The following is a 25,931-nucleotide window of genomic DNA, read 5'->3' as shown; positions in this document are numbered from 1 at the left end:
ATAGGACTAGCAATATAAGAAATATACTGAGGAAATAATCAATACTTTGGAAAGGTAGGTCACACAACTCTTGAGACTATAACAATTATGAGTACTCTTCCTTGGAAACTTATATACACCCACACCCACACATATGTTCATAACTTCATATCCTTCATGCAAATCTGGAGGCTTGTCCATGGACCTGAGATTACAAATCGTTACCCTCCAATTCTTGCTATTAATGGACCAGGACTTTCAACATCACCTGAATGCTTCTTTTATTTGCAGAATCTCAGTCCCACCCAGATTTAATGAATCGCAATCTACATTTTTAAAAAGATTTCCAGGTCATTTGTCTTTAAATGTGAAAAGCTTGCTTTAGAAGCATATAATTTCCATATTCAATAAAAAAACAAAACAAAAGCTGTTTTTTACATTGCTAGACAATTGCTAAAATTTCAACATTGCTCTGAATTTCCCCCAAACTTTAAAGTGAGTAAACCTAGGCTCTTCTAATATTTTGCCTTTTTATGAAACAAATACTGGTAAAACAGCATTAACTATTAGTTATCTCACTGGTGTAAGCAACAGAGCTTGAAAAGGTATCCTCTTGAACCTTAAAACTACTACTGCATGACTTACAAAGGCATAGAAATGTAATCTCAAGAGCCTTCGTATTTCCTTACAAGATTAAACAACCATGTAAATCCATTATCTAGAAGGTTAGATATAAATGTCAGTTCCTGGGTGTCCCATCACAGAGAGTGCCAGTTCATAATAACAGAGAGAACACAAGTTGTTTCCTCAAGAGATTTATGTCTCAATGCAATCTCACATATCCAGATATCCACAATCAACAATAGGTACCACTTTATCTACCAAAAAAAGATATTTAAAATATGAAATGGGGAGATAAAGAAAAAAATGCAGAAAGATAGTCCCTGTGTATTAAATCTTCATGGCTAAGTTCTGATGCTGTTTGATATAATCAGTCTAGTGCTTCTTTTCTTGTAGCTATATCTTTTTAAGAGAAAAAACTGGTTGATTATTTTATTTTTCTAAATTTGTTCCATTTTTTATTTATTTGTAAAACAAAAGAACTACTGAAGCATGTCAACATTTTAAATATGTTCAAAACAAATTCTCAGGTCAAGAAATTTAGTTCAAAAATGGGTTTTACAATTCATCAGAGCTTCATGATAAATGTGATATGGATATGAGAAAAATGAATTCAGAAGTAAAATGTTAAAATGTACCCTGCTGGTTCCAATTCTTTGAAGACGTAAGCAGGGCATGAATTGTATTTTTCAAGATTGAATTTCTACAGATTGCCATTTCTGGGGCCCTGAATTCATGCCATCATAAACCATTCAATGTTAAGATTTCTCAACTGATCTGTAGAGGTGAAAATTATACAAATATATTGTTTATTTTAGATTATTAGCTTTAATTTTTTATCTTCATATTGTGTGTGTGAATGTGTATGTATGTAAAAATGTGAAATTAGCTTATTTTTTTCCCCTCTTTCTGACAGCTGTGAATTGTAATCCTTAAAGTTCTTAAATAAGTAATTTATTTGACTTTAGTTGTAATCAATGGCTTCTACAGCCACTTTATTTTTAATGTTGGTGACAAATTGCTTAGAATGAGACTGATATGAACAATTTAAAATATTTAATATTCTGCCCATTAATTCTTGCTAAGTGATTAAGCCTATTTTCTTAAGGATACATCATTGAATTGATTTTCCATCATTTAATATATTTTCCTTTAATCCCTTTTCAGTTTCTCTATATGATTCTCAAATCAAAGCCTGATCAGTTTCTAACAAACGAACATTAATATTCTCTTTTATATATGCCCACTTCATGTATATCATTGACATTCTTTTGTTCCCTTCAAAAGAAAGAAGCTGTTCCTCTGTTGTTGAGTGATGCTTTTACCATGAATTGCATATACCTTTCTGATGTGAATTTGTTCCACATAAATTCTGTTTGTGTCTCATCATTGCACTCACTACTTTGCTTTTTTTCCAAGTCACTTAATCTAGTCTCAGAAAGGTGAATTTCAGAAAGATGGATTTTTCTTTTAAAAAGTTTGTTTGCAAACAGTAGCTGGGGGGAGCTAAAATTCATTCATCTTTTCATCAACCACCTCTACACCTGGTGGAGGTTTTATAGATCCTGGCCAACTCTCCAGCTTCTCCTAACAGAAATTTCAGGGCCTCTTTTAATGAATAAGACCATTTTAAAAATACTGATCCTACTTCGTCATGATGTTCAAAGGTCTAACATTCTATATGCTTCCAGATTACATCAGGTGAGCTTTAATTTTTACATCTTCATATAGTGTGTGTGCGTGTGTGTGTGTGTATATAGATGTGTAATTAGCTTAAAATTTTTCCTCTTTCTGAAAGCTGTGAATTGAAAGACTCATGCCAACCAATTTTATAATGGATCTTTATATTTGTATGGAGTTTTCAAATACTTCATAGAAAACTTGGAATAATCTTGAATATTTGTTATATTTGACTAGGAAAATCGTGAAGGTTTCATCTCCTTTCCAGGAGAAAAGATAGAAGAATAAATTTTTGACAACTATGAATTCAATTTCTTGAATATTTGCTAGCTTACTCAGGTTTTTTATTTCATTTGAGTTTATTTTAAGAATCACATTTTATTTCAAGAAAATTGTCCATTTCACCTAAATTTTCAGATATATTGAGGTTGCACTCCTTAAAGGTTTTCATCATAACCTCAAATTACTACTGTTGTTCTTTACACTTTTCAGAGAAAAAAATGTTTAAACAATGCTTTCCCTTTTCCTTAGTTTTAAATAAAATAATTAAACAGTATTTATTTTTCAGTTATTACAGACATATGTATTCCACAGGTTATGAAATGGCTTTTCATTGTATCTCAGCTCTACATATTTTTTTTTTCTTTCCATTTAAAAAGTCCCTCTTAAACCTATTAGGAATAAATTTCTTTGTTTTCAAACACATTTTCCTACAGTTTTATTGCTGGTGTATAATTTCATCATATTGTGTTAATAAGCTTACATGTCTTAACAAGCATCTTGACAAGTGAGGCACTAATCACATATTCCTGTAGGGGAAGGAAACAGAGAACTGTAACTTACATTAGGTCTCCTACTTGGAAAAGGACAGGCTTGCCTTCTTTCTCACTAGTCTTCTGCTGTAATAGACTTGGCATACGTCAGTAGAAATAGGTAAGGCTAACAGAGATAGTTCCTTTGTTTCCTTTAACCCCTGAGATGAGTGTCTAGATCATTAGGTTGGGCTTTCGAGACCCCTTTAAAAAAAACTGTTTTTTATTCACAGCTTTGTATAGTAGATTCTTATTCAAAGATTTTTTTTTAAAAGTAACCCTCAACATTTTTATCAGTGTTCTTTTACTTATATTTTGCTTGCATAAACCTCAAAAGAAATATGAAAAAATGGAATCCCTTATATATTTTTAAGACAGATATATAACATTTTTTCCAAGTTCTAAAGGTTACAAAGGATTCTATTTATAGACATTGTATATGTTAATTTTCAAATGGTATAAGAAAAATTTGAACAAGATAATGAAATCCTTATGTTCATTATTAATTCAACTGTTGATAGATATTGGTAACTTAGAACTCTTATGGTCATTTCTAATTTTTGGTTAGTACATGTCCTTTGGCATACATATGCACATATTTCTGTTGGACATATACCTAGAAATAGAATTATTGTGTCATGTGTACTTATATATTGTTTTAATTATATTTTTAAGTATTTTTCACTTTAAGCTGTTTTAAAATAATAAAACTATAGGTTTATTTAAAGTCAGTAGTTATATGTATTTCCCAATACACTTTAAAAATTTATTGACTACTTGCTGAAGAATATATTAATAAGCATCTGTGGGTTGAAAACTCAGTTTTTTTAATATTTAGAATTGTTTCTATTTTGCCTTCACTCTAGAAGTATAGCTTAGCTACATGTTACATGCTAGACTGATAATTTCATACAAAACTTTTAAGCCATTTTCTTTTTAATTCCTTTGATGTTAATGAGGTAGGATACAAAACTAAAAATAGGTAGAAAGGAGACAAAAGAAAGGAAAAAGACATACAATTTTAAGGTTATATATACCCTTCCCAGTCTGTCACTCTCAAAGTCAGTCTCTCTCGCAGGTCTGTCACTCCCAAATTTCTGGGAAATTTCTGTAAAACTTAGAGTTATTAAAAATTCACCCACTTATGAAAACTATCTTGTGCATGATCCACTAATAAATCAATTAGAGAGAATTATGACATTTTAAGAAACCTATAATTTAGGAGTCTTTGCAACATTATCTTCTGATCAAATAATGGTGACAGTATTGCTCTAAGAATTATATCATCCTCACATACCTTCCAATGTCCAGCCCTCAACAAGTGTCCCTTAAAAGCAAAGCTGAGAATTCCAAAACCATTTCACACTCACCAGAGGTCTTCATTCTCCCTTGAAGGTATATGCGTTTTCTTGAATATACTGGTATATTCTAAAATTCTAGCACTAACATCAAGGACGCCACTTGTCCTGAGTTGATTTCCCCACTTTTCAGGAACTTTCTGGGGACCCTCTTCCAGTGATATTAAGTTATCTACTGCTAGTCTCCTGCAGACTCTGGGTAAGCACTTCATTTTTATTTCTGTTAAATTTTAGAATAGTATCTTAACATTAGGTTTTTAGTTTCTCCATGATATGGTCATTTTAGGATTTTATTTTATTTATTTATTTAGCCATTTTTATGGGATTCAAATTTAAAGAATCATCTCACTCTTCAATCCTATGAGATTTTCAGTCATATGTCTTTTTAAAATATGTTTTTCTTTGCCAGGCTCCCTCCTATCAGAAACATATTGAAATCTCTCAGTCTCGTTTCTTATCGTTGATTTTTTTCCCCTATCTATCTGTTTCATCTCTTTGTCCTGTATTTTTGCTGAGTTACTTATTTCTGTCATTCATGTCATTAATATTGTCTAATATTGTTTCATTCAAATTTACTTTGTCTATTGATTATTTTTATTTAAACTTTGTGAGTGTTATTCTCTCAGAGGTCCCCAAGTCAATCTAGACTTTTGATACTTATTTTCCTAATTGGGTCCTCAGTTGCATTCAATTTGTTTTGCCCCAATTTCTATCCATAAAAATAAGGACAAAAAATACAGTGGAATGAATCTGACATAATTTTTCTATATACATGTATGAAAACATCACAGTGAATCCTGCCATCATGTACATCCACAAGAATGGCTTCCCTTCTAGAATAAGATATATTCCATGCTTGTGAAATTATATCAAAATGGATTCTACTGTCATGTATAACTAAAAAAAAAAAAATAAACCAATAATTTTTTTAAAAAGGAAAAACTGAATCATGGGGGTAAAAAGGAGCAAAAACTCTACTCCAAAGATCAGCCTGTCCTTGATTTTAGTTCCCTCACACTGTTATGTTTCTTTTAAGTTTTTGATGCACAAAGGTATTTATCTTCATTTTTTTCCTTTCTAGTCATCATTTGTGTTACTCTTTTATTGTTGTCTTTTCATTAGGAACACACAATGTCATCCTGGCTTATGCTCCTTTAATTGTATTGGCATTTTGCCTTCCCAGGAGCTCCCTTAGACATGGAAATGTTTTATTAATCCTTCATATCACCAGTGTCTTAGTAATTTGAACTTATGTAGTAGGTACTCAGTAAAGGTTTGTTGACTGAATGAATGAATTTTAGTAATATGGATGATGTGTTTATATGAAGAGAGAAAATAAACCCACCTTTTCAGTGGCAATATGGAAGTTTTAAGGGAATTACTGTATTTTTTACTATTATAAACAGAAGTATAACAATAATAAGACATTTCAGTAAATGTTTTAATATTTGCATTGTGATAATATATTTCATATAATTTGAATACTCTGACTTTTCTGTTATTATCTATGCTGGTTTTGACTAATTTTAAATATGTCTGGAAATACACTAGAACTTAGTGACAAGAAATGTGTGTTGGGGAGATCCAGGCTGATTGATCCGCGGCCTGCCCCGCAGCTGGTGACAGCGGGGCACCAAGAAGCGGCCAGCAATGCAGAGAGAAACGGCGCTGCGGATTCTGTGGAGTCCTGCCGGCTGTGCCCTCACTGAGCTCCGGGCTGAGTTCAGGGTTTGAGACAGGGAAGGAAGCGGTCCAGTTCTGCCCCCCACACCAGAAAGTCCACCAAGGAAGCCTGCAGCCACCATCTTGGAGAGCGGATGTCACCATCGCCAGTTTCCGACAGATTGCAGCAATAGAACAGGTGTGTGTTATTCAGCCCATCTCCCATACAGCTGGGAATTCGCATAAAATCTCTCCCCAGCTTTCCGGGGGAGGGATTATCAGAACTAGCCTGAATAGAGACATGGGGAAAGGTAAAGGCACCTGACCTCCAACTCCCCCTCCCATCAGCGGGGAAAATGAAACCTGTCTTGCCAGCTCTGGGGGAGGGGCAAGCAGAAGAAATCAAAACAATAAGGTGCCGGTTCCCAATAGCCACCCTCCACACCCAGCAAACTGCAGGCCCAGAGTATAGTTTGAACTGCCGAGAGGCATCACACTGGGGAAGGCCTGGCTAGCAGGAGAAGCCAGGGGACGAGAGGCCAGGAATAAACCTAAGCTAACAGGTTTTTGAGAGACACCAGGGGGGGAGGAGGGAACGGCCTCACACAGACTGTATCCTACAGCCAGAGGGCAAAATCTTGGCCCGGAAGGCACAGCACTACCTACTGGAAGTGAAGAAAATAGAAGTCTAACAGTGCCTTTTTTTTTCTTTTCTCATTTTTTTAATTCTTTAATTTTTTAATTTTAAATTTTTTTGTTGTTAATTATTTTTTTTCTTTTCAATTGTAATTTTTTTCAATTGTAATTTTTATTTTACTACATTTCATTATTTTTTTATCATTTATTTTCTTTTCTATTCTTTTCTCTTTCTTTCTTCTCTCCCTCTCTCTTTCTTGGTTTGCGTCCTTACCTTTTCCCCATCTTTCCTCTTAAGCATGAACACCCAGATTACATATAACTTACTAAATGCAAATAGACAAATACTACGAATAGGTCTATAGTCCGCCTAAGCCCATAACTACCCCCAAGTACTCCTGTCTATTCTCTTGTTAATATACGCCTGCATTTGAGCAACCCCCCAAAGAAGCTAACATATACTAACCTCCATACCATCAAATCGCCGGACCTTAACATAAAATCCTAAGTCCAAACCTGAATTCTCTATATGCCATCAAAATCTGAAGGGCTTTAATGAAACTAATGAATTTACCTTAAATCACAATTAAATCCAACATCTCTAAACATTGTCTCCTAACACAAAGGAGAGATAGTGGAACTATAAAAACCAAAACAAATTTAAAGGAGAAAACAGAAACACAGCAGTCAAACAGAGTTGGAAAGTAACTTGAGCACCATGAAAAAACAAGGGAAAAAAGGATTACAAACAATGCAGGACAACTTAAATTCACAGGAGAACCTAGAGGCATCAGAATAATGGACAGAGAAAGAACTCAAGGCATACCTAACTCAGATGGAATGGAATCTTAGAGAAGAAATTAGACAGCAAGTTCAAACAATGAAAGTATATTTTGAAAACGAATTAAATAAGCAAATTCAAATGTCAAAGAATGAGCTCTACCAGGAGATAGAGATTTTTTAAAAAAATCAAACAGTAATCCTAGAAATGCAGGAAACCATAAACCAAATTAAAAACTCAAACGAGAATATTACAAATAGACTAGATCAAGTAGAAGCCAGAACATCAGATAATGAAGACAAAGTTTATCAACTTGAAAAGAATATAGTCAACACAGAAATGATGCTTAAAATTCATGAGCAATCTATCCAAGAGATATGGGATGTCATAAAAAAAACCAAACTTGAGAGTCATTGGGATATAAGAAGGCATAGAGGTTCAAACCAAAGGAATGAACAATCTATTGAATGAAATAATAATCCTAGAAAACTTCCCAGATATGAAAGATGGAATGGATTGCCAAATCCTGGAAGCCTACAGGACCCCAAACATTCAAAACCATAATAGACCAACTCCAAGACACATAATTATGAAGATATCCAACATACAGAACAAGGAGAAAATATTAAAAGCTATGAGAGAAAGGAGGCAAATTAAATTCAGGGGTAAACCAATTAGGTTAATGGCTGATTTTTCATCACAGACGTTGAAAGCGAGAAGATCCTGGAACAACGTATTTCAAACGAAAAAAATAATGGATTCCAACCAAGAATACTGTATCCAGCAAAATTAAGGTTCAGATTTGACAATGAAATTAAAATAATTCATGATAAACAAAAGTTAAAAGAATTCGCAGCCAGAAAACCAGCACTGCAAGGCATCTTGAGCAGAACACTACAAGAAGAGGAATTGAAAAAGAGCACCCAAAACTAACAGTGGGAGGTAAATCAGTAAAGGGAAGGAAAAAAAATAACCAAAAAGGAAAAACTAGCCATATTAAAATAAATAAATAAATAAATAAACAAGCATGACGGGAAGTACTAACCATATATCAATAGTATCCTTAAACGTTAATGGCTTAAATTCACCAATCAAGAGACATAGGCTAGTAACCTGGATTAAAAAAACAAATCCAACAATATGCTGCCTTCAGGAGACTCATATGATAGGAAAAGACATACACAGGCTGAAGGTGAAAGGTTGGGAAAAATCATACCACTGGTCCTCGGAAGCAAGCAGGAGTGGCCATACTCATATCGAATAAAATCAATTTCAAACCTAAGTTAATCAAAAGGAATAAAGAAGGACACTATATACTGTTAAAAGGAACCATCCACCAACAAGACATAACAATTATCAATATGTATGCACCAAACAATGGTGCTGCAACGTTCATAAAACAAACTCTCCTCAAGTTCAAGAGTCAAATAGACCACAACACAATATTTATGGGTGACTTCAACACACCGCTGTCTCCATTGGACAGATCCTCCAGTCAAAAAGCTGAATAAAGAAACTATAGAACTCAATAACACAATCAATAACCTAGACTTAACCGACATATATAGAATATATCAAATATCATCAAGTGGATACATGTTCTTCTCAGCAGCACATGGATCCTTCTCAAAGATAGACCATATATTATGCCATAGGGCAACTCTTAGTAAATATAAAGGTGTGGAGATAATACCATGCATCTTATCTGATCATAATGGAATGAAACTGGAAATCAATGATAAAAGAAGGAAGGAAAAATCCTGCATCACGTGGAAAATGAACAATATGTTACTAAATGATCAATGGGTTACAGAAGACATAAAGGAGGAAATCAAAAAATTCTTGGAGATAAATGAAAATACAGACAAAACATATCGGAATATATGGGACACAATGAAAGCAGTTTTAAGAGGGAAATTCATTTCCTGGAGTTCATTCCTCAAAAAAAGAAAAAAACAACAACAAATAAATGAACTCACACTTCATCTTAAAACCCTAGAAAAGGAAGAGCAAAACAACAGCAAATGTGGTAGAAGACAAGAAATAATTAAAATCAGAGTGGAAATCAATGAAATTGAAACAAAAAAAAACCATTGAAAAAACTGATAAAACTAAAAGTTGGTTCTTTGAAAAAATAAATAAGATCGACAGACCCTTAGCCATGCTAACGAAGAGAAGAAGAGAGAGAGCTCAAATTACTAACATACGGGATGAAAAAGGCAATATCACAACGGGCACTACAGAAATACCGAAGATAATTAGAAATTATTTTGAAACCCTATATTCCAATAAAATAGAAGATAGCGAAGATATCGATAAATTTCTTAAGTCATATGATTTGCCCAGATTGAGTCAGGAAGATACACACAATTTAAACAGACCAATAACAAAGGAGGAAATAGAAGAAGCCATCAAAAGACTACCAACCAAGAAAAGACCTGGACTGGATGGATATACAGCAGAGTTTTACAAAACCTTCAAAGAAGAATTAATACCAATACTTTTCAAGTTATTTCAAGAAATAGAAAAAGAAGGAGCTCCTCCAAATTCATTCTATGAGGCCAACATCACCCTGATCACGAAACCAGACAAAGACACTTCAAAGAAAGAAAACTACAGACCAATACCTCTAATGAACTTAGATGCAAAAATCCTCAATAAAATCTTGGCGAATCGAATACAAAAGCATATCAAAAAAATTGTGCACCATTATCAAGTAGGATTCATCCCCAGGATGCAAGGCTGGTTCAATATACAGAAATCAATAAATATTATTCACCACATCAATAAACTTAACCATAAGAACCATATGATCATCTCGATAGATGCAGAAAAAGCATTCGACAAAATACAGCATCCCTTTATGTTCAAAACACTAGAAAAACTGGGGATAACAGGAACTTACCTCAACATTGTAAAAACTATATATGCTAAGCCTCAGGCTAGCATCATTCTGAATAGAGAAAAACTGAAGGCATTCCTGTATATCAGCAACAAAACTTCTGAAATGGAAATGAGGAAAACCACCCTAAGATACCATCTCATTCCAGTAAGATTAGCAGCCATTATGAAGTCAAACAACAACAAGTGCTAGAGAGGATGTGGGGAAAAGGGTACTCTTGTACATTGCTGGTGGGACTGCAAATTGGTGCAGCCAATTTGGAAAGCAGTATGGAGATTCCTGGGAAAGTTGGGAATGGAACCACCATTTGACCCAGCTATTGCCCTTCTCGGACTATTCCCTGAAGACCTTAAAAGAGTGTACTACAGGGATACTGCCACATCGATGTTCATAGCAGCACAATTCACAAAAGCTAGACTATGGAACCAACCCAGATGCCCTTCAATAGATGAATGGATAAAAAATGTGGCATTTATACACAATGGAGTATTACACAGCACTAAAAAATGACAAAATCATGGAATTTGCAGGGAAATGGATGGCATTAGAGCAGATTATGCTAAGTGAAGCTAGCCAATCCCTAAAAAAACGAATGCCAAATGTCTTCTTTGATATAAGGAGAACAACTAAGAACAGAGCAGGGAGGAAGAGCAGGATGAAAAGATCAACTTTAAACAGAGACATGAGGTGGGAGGGAAAGGGAGAGAAAAGGGAAATTGCATGGAAATGGAAGGAGACCCTCATTGTTATACAAAATTACATATAAGAGGGTTGTGAGGGGGAAGGGAAAAAAAACAAGGGAAAGAATTAAATCACAACAGAAGGGGTAGAGAGAGAAGATGGGAGGGGAAGGGAGGGGGGATAGTAGAGGATAGGAAAAGTAGCAGAATACAACAGTTACTAATATGGCATTATGTAAAAATGTGGATGTGTAATCGATTTGATTCTGCAGTCTGTATTTGGGATAAAAATGGGAGTTCATAACCCACTTGAATCGAATGTATGAAATATGATATGTCAAGAATTTTGTAATATTTTGAATAACCAATAAAAAAAAAGTGTGTTGGTTAACCTTAAAAAAACTCTAGCTAAATAAATCCCTGATGCTATAAATCGTAACATAAGTTAATCCATAGTGATATTACAAGGATAAAAAAGAGAAGATTCAGCTTTCCAAAGAAGTCCCATATAAAGAAAATCCTCTAAATCCTCTTTGGCTGATTGAATTTCTCTTTTAATGTATCCTCAGGTAAATAGCAAATGACATGAATAATTGTATTTTATTTAAATGTAAATTGTTATTTTTAAAAAGAGGATTTTCCTCCCCTTGAGATAAAAATTTCATTATCCCTAAGATCACATCTTTGGAATTAAGAACTAACATGAGACCAATATCACAAAAATCAACCTCATCTGTACATTTTTTTCTAAGTGCTGCCATAAATTCTCAGCTATATGTCTTACTAAAGTACAATTGCTAATGTATTTCATAAAATGATGTTTCCTAAAAATTTCATTTAAAGCATAGCTCCATATTAGATACGGAGTATCTGTGAAATACTAAAATTGTTATGTTTGCTTTTATTCTAAGTAGTGTGCCACATTCAAATGCGGGTTCTTTTGAGGACTGACACATGTTTTTCTGGGTTCCATGAATTTCTTGCCCAATATTAAATTTTATTTGGTAACTTTAGAAGCATTTTCATAAATAAACCAAACCATTGTTTATTTTGACAATACCAGAATTCATTTAATGCCTGAATACCTAAGTACAACTACCAATTTGCTAATATTGCTACTACTAGTAGCAAACATTTGAGAACTTACTGCATGCCTAAAACTTTATTAACCATTTAGTTCTTCCATTTAATTCTATTAAGACCCTTTGATATAGATACTATTATTTATCCCATTTACAAGTGAGGCAACTGAAACACAGGGAGCTTACTCAGACAATAAGTAGTAAAGCCAGGATTTCATACCAGAGCTTTCAGAACTACTGTTCACTATTAATGCATTTGTTTCATGGAGACTAATTCAAATATGACTAATTGAAAACAATGGGTCAAGATAGAATAAGATAATTATTTAAGTTATCTATCAACTCAAAAAGAGTTACATGAAATATATGACTTCTCTCAGTCTAGATCAAGATTTGAATTCAAATTGCATTTGGATGACAAAGAAATTACTAAATAATATAATCAGTGGTGCAGTTAGAATTAGTCAAAACTCTTATTTATTACTACTTGTTAGAATCAGAAAAGTCCCTTAACCTCTTTGAGTCCTGATTTTTGCACAAGAAACATAGAAATAATATTCTGACTCTAACTTGCTGTTTTAAAATTACATGGGATAACATAATTTTAAGAAGAGCATTTTATAAATTATAAATTTATACATATTATTTAGCTAAAAGGAATCTTTATAGGCTCTCATATAATATTGGATATTTCTAATTATAAATCTGATAAAATTTAGCCAAGTCACACTAAAGGATTTAAAAGATAACTAAGTGATTTGAATTTATAGAGAAACGATATCTAAAATATACCATTCTTGTGAACACACTGTTGTTTTTTTTTATGGTTGTATTTTTGGCTGTTTCCTTTAGAACTAATTATGTAAAATTAATACAGGAAGAATAAAAGATGACTCTTATCCTCATACCAACACGCCATCTTCAAACCAATAGGCTCAACTCAATGGGCTAACAATAAACCAGCAGCAGAACTGGATTTAGATACCTTGTCCATCTAATTACCAAGTCATTACTCACATTATGTTTCCCTTTCTTAACTGGAATAAAATGCAAGTGATAGCTATGGAAGATCTAAAGAAAAATGTATACCATTTTGAGGAATGAGGGAACTAGTATGTTTTCAGAATTAATGCTGTGGCAAAATAAAAAATAGGGCAAATAAATACTTAGGTAAAAGATATGCTATAGAGAAGACTTTAATAATCATAAAGGAGATGTAAGAAATCAATAGATAAATTAAGCAAAAACAGTTGTAGGAAAATTGAAAATTAAAACAAAAAATTTGTTTACCCCCATATTCTTATGACAACACCACCACAAGTAAAACCAAGTGAAATATTTTAAAAATTTAAGAAATTTCAAAAGTACTTCAATTTTTCTAATTATTATATCAAATATCTATGTTTAAATTTGAAGAAAAAATTCACACCCTGAAAGCAGTTAAAATTAATTCATGTTAAAAATATATCATCAAAACCTAACAGGTCACCAAAAGAAATATTTGTAGCAAATATAAAATGCAAACATTATTTATTTTTTTAAATTATACGTAAAGAAGCAAAGTATCAAAAGGAGAGAAGACACACACAAACAGATAAATGTTAAGGGTGTGAGATGATGATTAATCTCATTGAACATTTAAAAATTCTAATTAAAGGAACAAGTAAAGGTTATTTTTTTAACCCACAAATTTTTAAAAGAATGTTCAAACAGTAATATCCAGTTTGGGTAAAGATGTGAAAAAACAAGTACAATATGATGATTGGAAATATGTCAAAACCAGGGAAAACTCATACATTTTGAGCTAGTAAATTAATTTATCAGAATTCATTAAGTAAGCCTGAAAATTGTGAAATACCATATGAAAGCATTATATATACTGATTAGAAAGGCCTCAATTTTGAAGAATAAGAAAATTCTAAGAAAAATATAATTCATTGATTTAATAGTATTCTACAAAGCCTTCAAAATTATTTTTGTAACACCGAACTGACATTAAATGGTACTTTGAACTTACAAGAATTATATCAAAAAAGAGTGATACAAATTATTAATAATATTATTAATAGATATGTTATAATTCAACTTTTATGAAATATATTCATAGGAAAAATAATTAAAAGCATACCAATTTTGTATTTGGAAGGTGATATGGATGGATATTTGGATATTTCCAAATCTCTTTCCAAATAGCTCATGGATATTTCCTAATCTCTTCCTTCCAAAACGCTGCTATCATTAAAATAACTGCATGAAGAACTAGAATAAAATAACTAATAGATGATTGTAATAAACAGAAAAGAGTTTAATTTTTTTCATTTTTAATTATTGAACCCAAGTCAAGTACTTTACCTCTAAACAGCACCCTAGTCCCAAAGATTTGAAATTTATTTTAATCATTAATTTTGTAGACTATAATTACTTCCTAAGGAATAATAAAGGATTAGAGTTTGCATATTTCTGAATATTTTGACTTTCAAATTCTGTTACTTAGAATCTCAGAGATTCAGTGGATAAACAATTAGCTAAATTAAAATGAAGCAAATAAAAATGTAATTTTTTGTACAGCACACATATTGAACATTAGATCTAGCATAATCAGCTCCAATATAAGACTATTAAGGTAATAAACAAAAATACTTAGTTTGTGAAAGTCTTAAATTAGGCCACTAGAAAAAAAATTTAAAATTCTAAAATGGAAGATTAATTTTCACCTCAACAACAAAGTTTATCAGGATAAAATGTTACATTGCATTATGAAAGAACATTAAATCAAATATCAATAAATGGGACAGCATCAAACTAAAAAGCTTCTTCACAGCAAAGAAAACAATCAAGAGGTTGAGGAGAGAGCTTAAAGAATGGGAGAAAATCTTTGCCACCTGCACCTCAGATAGGGCATTAATTTCCAGGATATACAAATAACTCAAAAAACTTAACACCCACCCCAAAATAAAAACACACTCAATAAATGGTCAAAGGAATTAAACATATATTTCTCAAATGAAGAAATATGAATAGTTAACAAATAAATTTTAAAAAGTTCAACATCTCTAAAAATTAGAGGAAATGCAAATTAAAACTATACTGGAATTTCATCTCACTCTAGTCAGAATGGTGATTATTAAGAATACAAATACAATAAATGGTGGCAAGGATGTTGGGGAAAGGATCCGCTCCTACATTGAGATTGAAAATTGTTACAATGGCTCTGGAAAACAGTACGGAGATTCCTCAGAAAACTAGGAATGGAACCACTATTTGACCTAGTCATGCCACTCAGAACTCTACTTGGTTATCAATTTCAATATATCAATAGCATTTAGATCATTGCTAGTTTGGGCTATAAAAGCAATTTTCTAATGAGCATTATTATCCATATATTTTTTGCAATACATTTCTATTTTAGATATCTGAAGGTAAAAATTAATGTGAGCTAAACTGAGTTCAACATGACTGTCATGAAAAGATGTTCTCTTTTTGTAATTTAATCCATTTTCTTTGATTATTAGTAGAGAATGTACATATTTATTTACATGCATTGGATTTTCTTAATCTATTAGCTGTCTTGTTATATATGCTTTTTTAGTGAATATTTTCAATGGTTTGTAGTATTTCGTATATAATTTATATAATTTTATAATTTCAGTTTTTTACCACTGTGCCTATAGTATACATGGAAAAACATTTTGTGTCAGTAACTTACTTATATTATCTTGCTCACTACAAGTTTGAAATGCTGATGAAATTTAATCTGTCAATTTTTCCCTATGGCTTCTGGCAAGATGATTCTAAAGATCAGTCTTTAGGTGGCCTTCAAAACTGTCCATTCCAAAGCCTTTAAGACAAGAATACTATACTGGTTAAGGGCATCTAATCCACAGCCAGATTTTCTAGATTTAAATTCTGTGCCACCCTCATTTTAGTAGGTCTGTTCAATAAGTGGGTATAGTTTCTTGGTTACATTTGGATGTTCAGCTCATCTATAAGTTGGATATGTAAAGGGCTTAGAAAAGGGCCTGGAATGTGTTAAGTACTGCATAAATGTTTGCTAATATGTGATTCCTTCAAACATTTTCTACTCCAAGTAGATGCATCTGTATCCATTTCCAAAATGTAGACTTCATATCAAAATTTATCTTAAATTGTTCTAATTTGTTAATAACCGAGTGACTGCCCATTCTGTACTTCCCTAACACCAAGCCAGGCACATTAATAAATATGTTTCCTTTTCTTGTGGAACTTAGTTGAATATTGGAAAGAGTGATGTTACAATGTAATAATTGCTAGCAAAGAGAAAACTGTTAACAACAGATTGACTTCTTAAGGTCTGGGAAGTGTTTTGTTCCTTGAGTAAATTATGCTTCGCTTAAAGTCTAAATGAAAAAAATGTTCTCTATAAAAGGAGAAAGACAGGCTATTGATGCAAATTTAATAGGCTGAGGATATGGTTCAGTGGTAGAACACTAGCCTAGTATGTATAAGGCCCTCAATTTGATCCCCAGCACTGCAGAAAACAGAAGACAAAGACATGCAAATTTGGCTAGGTAAAATTAATGAAATTATATTCTCAAATCATTTTTAACTAGCTTTATAAGGCTAGCCTTATAAATAAGGCATTTTTAAACAAGGTTTCCAAATATTGTTTCATAATTCTGCGTTTAAATAAGGAAGAATTCCTTCACTTCAGTTATTTGTATGAATTACATAACACAAATATTTGTGAATGACTTTTCAAAACTCTGGTCTTGAATTTAAGTTTTCTCTGCTTATTCTCTTTCAGATGCATTCATTGTACACTTAAATATATTATGATGTTTCTCTACAATATAAAAAAAAATGTTTCCAATATAACTTTGTTTCAATATATGTGTAGTTTAAAATAAAACTCAGGTGGAGGGTCATCTTATTTATATCAAGGGCAGGTTTATGGCTGTGCATTTGCCAAATTCTAAGTCAAGCTAGATTTTGGTATCTGAAATTCTTTTGTAAAGCAAAAATTATAACAGAAAGAGATTTAGATTCAATTGCTGCCATCTAAATTGAGACACCTGGAAAAGAAGATATTTCCTTCATCTATCCTTTCCACTGCTTTCACATTTCTCAGATTTGGCAGAAACAACAATAGAAAGATGAGCTTGGGTGAGAATAAATTTGTATTTGTCTCTTTTTATGGAAGATTTATTAGTTTACTTTTTATTTATTTATTTTTTTACCTTTGAGAATTAGAATTTTCTGTCATTAGAATGTGATGGATAAATAATACCACCCAGTGTGGTACAGGAAAAACCTCAGTACCTAAACTAGGTGCTGCTAAGGAAATTATTATGTAAAAATAAATTTTAAAATTCTAAACAACATGTGGATTAAAATGACTAATAAGATAAGGGATGATAGAAATGGGTTAGAGGAGTTTAAAGAAGGTGAGAGTGCACTGAAATGGAATAGCTATATCCACAATTTATGAGACAATTCCATGAAAACTGCAATTATTATTATTATTATTATTATTATTATTATTAATCTTTCATAGTGCTGACTGGAAACTTACACTGGGTGTAAATGCTAGCCACTGAAGAAGGAAGAGTGAAGACATGTGAATGAACTAGCATACTGAATACCAGAGACCTGTGCTTGGCCTTTAACTACAGACACTATGTAAAGGTACAAATTATACGAAACAAATCGGCATTTTGTTTTTCGGTGTGATTTTTGTCACTTAAGACAATTGAAATTAGAGAGATTTTTATATTGATAGTTTTAGCTTAATATATAATGTTAATTAAAAGATTTCAAATGAGTGTCATTGGAAAGCTTTTTCAATTACAGGAAAGGCTGTGATTTGGGGGCTCATATAAATTATAAACATCAGCAAAAGGCATAACTACTACATTACCAAAGGGCATTCATCCAGAAAAGCTAGATTCTAGAGGACACCATCATCTAAGGAAAACCATTTAATGACTTGGAGTCTAGTAACATAGCTTTTAAAATAATAGCATATACTAAAGAGTATTACTTTGGTATTTTTGTAACAAAAATAAATACATTTCTTTTGATCCCCATCTCTATGAAAATGGACATACTAAGTTAACAAATAACACTAAAATACTGAAAACTCTATAGATCTTCTTCTAAGTTCTCTTTTTTATAGCTAATTGTTGCAATATGTTTTTTTTCTTTTACTGGCCACTAAAATGCTGCTGACCATCAAAATTTAAAACTTTCTATCACTCCCAAGTTCCATTCTACAGTTTAGAGAAGAAAGAAAGCAGTAAAGAATCCCACATAACTCAGATAACTGTCAAACATCTTAAAAGCATGAGACGGTTTTAGAAATTCATAAAATTTGAGTTCATTTTGTTATTTTATATTTTATAGCTATACTTAATGCACATGCTATAAGGTTTCTGGTATTTTTCCAAGATATACATTTCGCTTGGGGTGCTAATATAAATACAACTTGTATAGGGCTGGTATTGTGGCTCAGTGGTAGAGTGCTTGCCTAGCATGCACGAGGCACTGGGCTCAATCCTCAGCATCATATAAATGTAAAATAAAAATATTGTGCCCACCTAAAACTAAAAAAAAAAAATTAAAAAAATACAACTTGTATACACAAACTGTAACTTGAAAGTGAATATAATCTATATCACAACAGCATCTTGTTCTGTGTCCCTTGTATAATATAGTCAGGTTTTAGACCTCACTTATATTCTATTAATATTAAGAGACCACTATATGGCAAAACACTAAGTCTCCCATTTTAGCTTTTTCAGAAATAAAGTGGTAGTTCACATTGAATGAGTAGATAAAGATGATATAAGGGAACATCAGAGAATAGAGCAAACAATTGCATTTTGTAACAGTGGAGAGGCTATTCCTTAGAATATTTACACTTAAAAGAAATATCTTGATCTGCTATATCACTTCTTAAGAAAGAGCAATGGAAGAAAAATGTGCCAGACTTCAGACCCTATTGTAACAATATTTGAAATGTTATCTTATTTCCTTACTATCTAGTTACTTGGCTGAAAATTAATCATTCCCTCTTTTCTAAGTAAAATTTTCTGAAGTAGATTTGTAAAGATTTCTGATTAGCACAATTACTTCAACCACAACTTACTTTCTAACCCACAAGTCTAGCTTGAAAGCAGGGGCGCTTAACCCCTGAGCAACATGTCAGCCCTTTTTTAAGTTGCTCAGGTTATTGCTAAATTGCGGAGGCTGGTTTTGAACTTGTGATCCTCCTGCTTCAGCCACTGGAACCACTGGGATTATGGCTTGTTCCACCATGACTGACACAATTCTAGCTTTTCTGAACGTAATATAAAACAAAAATAAAACTGTTTTTCCAATTTTTACATTTATCGACAATACAATTGTGGATTGGTCACCTGTTCTCTCTGCATTTCAGTTTCCTCCAATGTAAGTGGAAGTTAAAAATAATAGACAACACATAGAGCTTTTGAAAAGATTAGGTAATACCACATACATGCACACACATATGCGTACTCTAACATGTAGTAGTATGTTGTCTTACATAAAATAGTCAATGATTGTGTAAAACATAGGGACAATTAATGAAAATAATACAGATATAATTTTAAATACTTAAAACTGTAAGAAAAGACTGATTTCTTGTATTTCTGTTTTTATAAAAATCTACTCAAAATTCAAAACAAATATTTTTCTGTGGCTAATGCAAACAGTGTCAATCTTTTTACCACATAAATGGTAACTCCTGATTGTTTGTTTTTTATATTCTTTTTTTTAAAAATTTGTTTTAATTAGATACACATGACAGTACAATGATCTTGACATATCATACATTTGAATCAGATGGGGTATAATTTCTCATTTTCCTGTTGTTTTTTAAACATTAAAAAAACAATGTTTTTTAAACATTGAGAGGGTCAAACACTTAATGGTTTCATCAACCACCTTACCTGCAAGCATGTTCCTCAGGATAGTTCAAAATTTCTGACTGTGTGTCCATATTTAAATAATTCTTCATTATAAAGGTCTACATAACAATAAATTTTGATGAGGATGTGGAGAAAGGGGTACACTCAACATTGGTGGTGGGACTACAAACTGGTGCAACCAGAAAACTTGGAATGGAACCACCATTTGACTCAGTTATCCTACTCCTTAGTATATACTCAAAGAACTTAAAATCAGCATAGTACAATGCAATAGCCACATCAATGTTTACATTAACTCAATTCACAACAGTCAACCTATGAAACCCACCTAGGTACCCTTCAACAGATGAATGGATAAAGAAAATGTGGTTTATATACACAATGGAATATTACCCAGCCATAAAAAAGAATGATCTTATGACTTTTGCCAGTAAATGAATGATCTGGGGACGATCATCCTAAGCAAAATAAGCTAATTCCAAAAAAATAAAGGTTGAGTGTTCTCTCTGATATGTGGAGGTTAACACATAACAAGGATGGGAGTATAATAGAAGTTCAGTAGATTAGACAAAGTGGAATGAAGTGAAGGGAGGGGGACAGGAATTGAAAAGACCATGGAATAAATCTGACTTAACTTTCTTATGCCGACATGAATATACCACCAGTGAATCTCCACATCATGTACAATTACAAGATTGGGTTCATAATTAGAATAAGATGTACTCCTTGTTTGTATAAATATATCAAAATATACTCTACTATCATTTATACCTAGAAATAATAAATATAAAAATTTTAAAAGTTTTAAATGATATATTATGCTTATAGGGTAATAACATTGAAACCAATATCATATTACATGAGTGTATTACTTCTTTGTTTATTGTATCATATACCTGGTCTTATATTAGTATTATACTTTCTTTACAAGGACCTTACTGTTTAGACAGTTTAGGATTTATAGCAATATTGAATAAACAATACAGTCTTCAGTGTGTTGTCCTTTGATCCTCTGGGCAATGTCTCACAGAGTAGAAGGTTTTAATATTTGAATATTAATAAAGTACATCACAGATAGTACAGCTAGCTGATCAATTCTTCCTTTCATGAATCATGAATTTAGTGTCATATATAAAAATGTTATTGCCAAATTCAAGACATCTAGATTTTCTTTTATGTTACGTTCTAAGAATTTCATAATTTTTTGGTTTGCATTTAAATCTATGAACCCTTCTGAATTAGTTATGTAAAGCCTATAAGGTAAGGCTGTAAGATTTGCATTTAGATTCATTCTTTTTAATTTGGATGTGCAATTGTTCCAGCTCCATTGGTTAAAAAATCGACCTATCTTTTATTTGTCCTGAATTTGCTCCTTTGTCAAAGATCAGCTCATAACATTGATGTGAATGTGTTTCTGTGCTCTGTCTTCTGTTACATTGATAAGTTTGTCTCTACTTCACCAACATCATTTTTCCTAACCCAACCTCACATTAAGAGTTCTAGATAAGAAATTTTTTATGGAAGTCTCTGAAATCCGAAAGATTGCTCCCTCCATTGGCAAAAGAGAAATCCAACCTCTTGAGTATAGAGTAGGGATAAGGGAGACCTGAAAATCAACTTCTTCATTTCACATTACCATGTTGCCAGTCTTTCTGTAAAGAAATTACTATTTCAAAAGAGTACACTCAATTGCATATGATCTGCCCATGTCTATATAAATCACTTGTATTCATCTTTCAATAAATTGTTATATGCTATTACTATTTAAAATTAAAAGTCTAAATACTAAATTTAAGGTTTTTATTATTTATAAACTATCTCTGTGCTTTTATACTTTTTTTCCTAAGAAGAAAGTTTTGGGGTAAAATTGTGGAGTGCTTCACAAATTTGCTTGTCATTCTTGTGCAGGGACCATGCTAATCTCTGTATTGCTCCAATTTTAGTATATATGCTGCTAATGTGAGCACAGTACTTTTATATTTTTAATTACCAAAATGTAAGTCAAATGTCACAGATTTCTAAAACATCCATTCCATCTTTAGATAACTATATTTAACCATCTATCACATCTCCTTTTAATTTTATTTTTTTTTGGAGTGTCCTGTTAAAAATAAAAAAGTCCCCCATATTTATGCACTATATATTTTATTCTATGATAAACTTTCTTTGCATTCATCATTTACATCTGAGAAATAGTTCCATATCAGTGCCAATACTTATGCTTTACTCTTTTTTCAGTGGTCATAAGAACCCATAATACAGATGAATCAAGTTACTTTTGTCCTTTTCTGATGATGTTTTACTTCCCCTTTTGGGTATTATAAGCACTGTAATTATCTTTGTATATATGCCCTTGCTCATGTGGGAAAATATTTTGGATTATTATTAAAATAATATAATTAAAATAAGTTGGGAGGCTGGGGATGTAGCTCAAGCGGTATCACACTCGCCTGGCATACGCAGGACACTGGGTTCCATCCTCAGCACTACATAAAAATAAAATAAAGATATTGTGTCCACTGAAAACCGAAAAATAAATATTAAAAAATTCTCTCTCTCTCTTTAAAAAAAAAGTTAAAAAAAATAAGTTGCATTATTAAGAAGGGAAATTGATAGCCTACAAGATTGCTCTCATAAAGTTTTCAACAATTCACACAATAAGGTAATAATTTTATTAACAGTGAAAAAGAATATCTTCTACTTCATGTTGAATAATAAATCTTCACATTTTTGCCATATTTATGATGAAAACTACTATCTCATTATGCTTTTGTAGGATATTTGAATTTTTTCTCTATTTTTACTTTCAACAAGAGTAGCACTAAGAAATTTAATATTTACATATCATTGATATTCTTCATAGCTTACTCATATTTCATTGATATCCTTTCGTGTATTTTTTTACTTGAGTCTTTTTCAAAGCAGCCTGAAATCCATTAATGATTGGTGGGTCTCTGATTCTCCAAAGGTTGAGGTGAACCTTTGTTGATTTTATTTTGCTGTGTCTTCCTGTGACTTTGCCCCAGTTCTACAAGCCTTTAGCAGACCCAGATCAAAGCTTGAGTTTTCTGACTGAAGAACTATGTTGGAGACCATCAGAAATAGGAAAGGGGTAAGAGAAACACTAGGGACAATGACCCCATCAAGTTGATTGTAAACTAAAAGTCTTAATTCCAAACCATATTACTGTAGATTTTATTCTAATCAGCATAATTCAACTGATAGGCCACCTTTCAGGCTGAAGGCTAGCTACCAGAGGGCATAGACACTGGACACACAAGCAAAACTTTAAAAATGGAGTTAGACAAAATAGTAAGAAATAGAACCTGTGGCCTCAATGTGAGCAGATTATTTTGCATTGCCTGCTAATACAAAAATGTAAACATTCTCCTTAGAAGGTAAATAAAGCCTCTAAACAAAATATTCAAGTGTCTAGGTACTGAAGTGGGCAGAATCATGACCTCTAAAGATGTCCACACCATAATACTTAGAACCTACAAATACGTTAACTTTTGTGACAAGAGGGCCTTTGTCGACAAGATGTGTTTAAGTTTAGTATTCAAAATGGGGACATTATCTGGAATTATCCATAGGCACACATAGTAATCACAAAGGTCTTCAAAACTGGAATATGAAACAACAGAGCTCAGAGTTTTGAGATGTGACAGTTTGACTCATCATTGTTGGCTCTGATAGTTGGTGCTAGGAGCGAGGAGCCAAGGAATGCATAATCATCTGAAAGTAGAAAAGACCAAAAAAAAAGACTCTATTATAGCATGAAGAAGTGAATATAGACCTGTTGACACCTTGGGTTTAGTCCAGTGAGACTGGCATTGGCCTTCTAGAATAAAACTGCAAGATAATTAATGCATATAATTTTAAATCACAGAGACTGTGATAATTTATTACTGTAGAAATACAGTAAAAATACTTTCAAAATAAAAATTAAATTGATAAAACTGTAGCAAGATTGTCAAAGAACAAAGAATCTTGAACTGTAATATTAAGGATGAAATGGGATTTATCACCATAGGACGACAGAAATTATAAGTAAGGATAGTTAGAGAAAACCAGAAAAGTTCTATGGTGATAAATATTTTTTATTCAATGAAATGAACCAAATACCTTTACAGATACAAATTATTGAAATTCAACCAAGAAGAAACAGATGCTCTGAAGAGTTTCAATCTTTTAGGAAACTTGAAAATATAAGAGTCCCAGAATAGTCAAAGCAATCTTTAGCAAGAAAAGTGAAGCAAGAGGTATCATAACACCAGACCTTAAATTATACTACAGAACTATAGTAACAAAAATGGCATGGTATTGGCTCCAAAACAGAAATGAAGTCCATGGTACAGAATGGAAGACACAGAGATAACCCTGCATAAAGAGAGTTACCTCATACTAGACAAAGGTGCCATAAACATACAGTGGAGGAAAGATAGCCTCTTGAACAAATGGTGCTGGGAAAACTGGAAATCCATATGTAGCAAAATGAAATAAGTCCCCATTTCCAACACTGCACAAAATTCAACTCAAAGTGGATCAAGGACCCAGGCATTAAGCCAGAGACCTTGCACCTACAAGAAGAAAAAGTAGGCCCAAATCTCCACCACGCTGGCTTAGGAACTGAATTCCTCAAAAAGACTCCTAAAGTGCAAAAAGTAAAACCAAGAATTAATAAACGGAATGGTATTCAAACTAAAAAGCCTCTCCACAGCAAAGGAAACAATCAAGAATTTGAAGAGAGAGCAAACAGAATAGGAAAAAAAAAATCTTTGCCACCTGCACCTCAGAGAGAGCACTGGTTTCCAGGATATAAAAAAAAGTTTAAAAACTTAATACCAAATGGCAAATAACCCAATTAATAAATGGGCAAAGAAATTGAACAGATACTTCACAGAAGAAGAAATACAAATAGTCAACAAATATATGAAAAAAGTTCAGCATCTCTAGCAATTACAGAAATGCAACTTAAGACTACTCTGAGATTTCATCTCACTCCAGTCAGAATGGTAATTTCAAGAATACAAGTAATAATAAATTTTGACAAGGATGTGGGGAAAAGGTTACACTCACACATTTCAGGTAGGACTACAAATTGGTGCAACCACTCTGGAAAGCAGTACAGAAATTCCTCAGACAACTTGGAAAGGAACCACCATTTATTTGATTCAGTTATTCTACTCCTTGGCATACCCAAAGGACTGAAAACCAGAATACAGCAGTGAGACAGCCACGTCATTGTCTATAGCAGCTCAATTCACAATAGCTAAGCTATGGAACCAACCTAGATGTCCTTCAAAAGATGAATGGCTAATGATAATGTGGTACATATACAGAATGCAATATTACTCAGCCTTTAAGAAAGAATGAAATCATGGCATTTGCTAGTAAATGAATGGAACTGAGACTATCATGCTAAGTGAAATAAGCCAGTTACAAAAAACCAAAGGTCAAATATTCTTCCTGATATACAGATACTAACTCATAATAAGCAGGTGGGGAGGGAAGAATAGAAGTTCATTGAATTAGACAATGGGAAATAAAACAATGGAGAAAGGATAATAGGAAAGAAAGTAGAATGAATTGGGCATAACTTTTCTATGTTCATATTTGAATACATGACCAGTGTAACTCCACATTATGTAAAACACAAATATGGGAATTTATATTTCATGTATGTATGATATGTCAAAATATATTCTACTGTCATATATAACTAAAAAGATAAAATAAACTAAAAAAATAAGGAAATTGAATTTGTAATTTAAATCCTTCCCCCCCAAATCCTCCTTAGTTATAATGTT

At 32.4% G+C, this 25,931-nt stretch overlaps 1 protein-coding gene and 1 non-coding gene across 6 annotated transcripts in view; both read right to left on the bottom strand.

Annotated features, from left to right (window-relative positions):
* Positions 1 to 25,931, bottom strand: part of Ctnna3 (catenin alpha 3) — a 1,666,222-nt gene that overhangs the window by 453,903 nt on the left and 1,186,388 nt on the right. The gene's annotated exons all lie outside the window — the stretch shown is intronic.
* LOC125618716 lies at positions 21,985 to 22,088 on the bottom strand. The gene has a single exon (XR_007350128.1). It is a non-coding gene; the product is annotated as a U6 spliceosomal RNA (small nuclear RNA).

Source organism: Marmota marmota, unplaced genomic scaffold, assembly GCF_001458135.2.
Source record: "Marmota marmota marmota unplaced genomic scaffold, marMar, whole genome shotgun sequence".
In the NCBI taxonomy this organism is placed as follows: domain Eukaryota; kingdom Metazoa; phylum Chordata; class Mammalia; order Rodentia; family Sciuridae; genus Marmota; species Marmota marmota.
This window is presented reverse-complemented; position numbering and strand designations above follow the sequence as displayed.